Source organism: Aedes aegypti, chromosome 3 (genome assembly GCF_002204515.2).
Source record: "Aedes aegypti strain LVP_AGWG chromosome 3, AaegL5.0 Primary Assembly, whole genome shotgun sequence".
NCBI lineage: Eukaryota > Metazoa > Arthropoda > Insecta > Diptera > Culicidae > Aedes > Aedes aegypti.
The window spans coordinates 328327935-328329981 of record NC_035109.1 but is presented as its reverse complement, the minus strand read 5'-3'; positions in this window follow the sequence as shown (position 1 = coordinate 328329981).

Below are 2047 nucleotides of genomic sequence, written 5' to 3'. Positions count from 1 at the left end.
TATTTCACTAGATTCGCACCAAATTACGGTAAATTAATGATATTTCGCTTACTTTTTAATATCACAAAATCAAAATGCAGCTTTCATTTGGATTATGAACTTTTTTTCAGAATATTTATTTAATTTACAAACATTAATGAAATAATTACGTAAAATAGGGTAAGTGTTCCCGTAGTTGTGGGTGTTCCTATAGTTGCGGTAGTGCCGTTTTCACTGATTTTATTACACTATGCACATAACCGACACTGCCAATCGACGTATTAGCTTGTTGATACACGCAATAGTTGAAAACACCGTTCAAATTGCTTTAAAACTGATGAAATATCACTAAAATTGTTAACACTTTTCTTACTTGTACCAATAGTTGCGGTAAAGTGTTCCTATAGTGGAGGATCCCATAAGAAAACAACGGATACCGCAACTAAAGGAACAGTGCACCAATAGTGGAGGTATTATTTTTCACTGACATGGAGTGGGTTACTGCGATAAAATATTTTTTCTCATTAAGTCAATTTAGGCAAGGCGCTCGTTAGAGGCCCTCGGAGGAAGCGAAATACGCCGAAGTTCTGAAAGCGATGCGAATTATGGAGAAGTTATCGCCATTGGGCGCAGATGTGCGAAGCATAAAGAGGACTAGGATTGGTGAAATGATCCTAGTCTTGAGAAGGACGCCAAGCAAAAGGGGGGGAAGTGTGTGAGCAACTACTTGGCGAAGAGGTTGATGTAAGATCCCTGACTGCAGAAACGACTCTCCAGTGTAAAAATCTGTATTAGGTCACCGATGCAGCGGAGGTCTCGGCTGCTCTGAAAGAGCAGTGTGACATCGACGTAGCCAGTAAGGCCATCCATCTTAGAAAGGCTCCGCAAGGCACCCAGGTGGCGGCGATTAAGCTGTCGGTTGCAAAGGCCAACAAAGCGAAGAACTTGGGTATACTCAAGGTAGACTGGTCGATTCGCCGGCTGAGCATACAACAGCCTTCTGAAGTTTGCTTCAAGTGCCATAAGTCGTGGAATTTTGATGGTCCCGACAGAAGTGAGATGTGCAGAAAATGCGGCACCGAAGGCCATAGGGCAAGCGATTGTAAGCAAATCGCTAAATGCCTAATGTGTGTCGAAAGAGCAGACAACGGACACTAAATGGGAGGACCCAATTTCCGGGCACGAGCGGAGTATCAAAGCAGCCAAAACGGGGGTAACACAGTTAAATTTGAACTACTTTGGCTGTCAGTTTCGGAAACGAAGACTGACGTGATGTTACTATCGGACACTGGGTGGTCGATAGGTCTCAACAGCTATATAGGGACAACAGGACCATACCCAATCCAAGAAGTAGTCTCTATCTCAAATGACGGTTTCGTGATAGCAAAAATTGACGAAGTGTTCTATTGCAGTTGTGACGCGCCCCCAAGGTGGTCGTTTGAGGACTTTTCCTACATGGTCGACAGGATGATACAGTCGAACTAGCTAACCGGCAGCCAGTAGTGTTAGCTGGTGACTTTAATGCATAGGCAGTGGAGTAGGGTAGCCGCTGCGCCAACCAAAGATGCCAATTTTTGTTGGAATCACTGGCTATAGAGCTAGTAAATGTGGATACCGTGAGTAGCTTCCGCAGAATCAATTAACGACGTGACGTTTTGTAGTTCTAACCTTTAAGGTACCATGAACTGGCGCGTTGATGACGGTTAGACTCATAGCGATCATCTATCGATTCGCTTTAGTGTAATACCAGGCGGGCGAAGGGCAGTGCGTTGTAACTCAATCCAAGCCAGAAGTTGGAAAACAGCGCGCTTCGACAGCGAAGTATTCGCTGAAGCCCTGGGGCGCAAAAGGAACACTCTGGACCTAAACGGTGAAGGGAAGGTTACTGTGATATCACAAGCTTGTGATGCTCCCATGCCGAGAAAAGCCCCTCCTAGAGTGAACAGGCCGCCGGTTTACTGGTGGTGCGAATCAATTGCAAATCTTCGAGCAATCTGCCTTCGGGCTTCCTGTAGTATGTAGTAGACAGGTATAAAAAATTTGCTGTAGAGGGTAAGTACTGCCTATG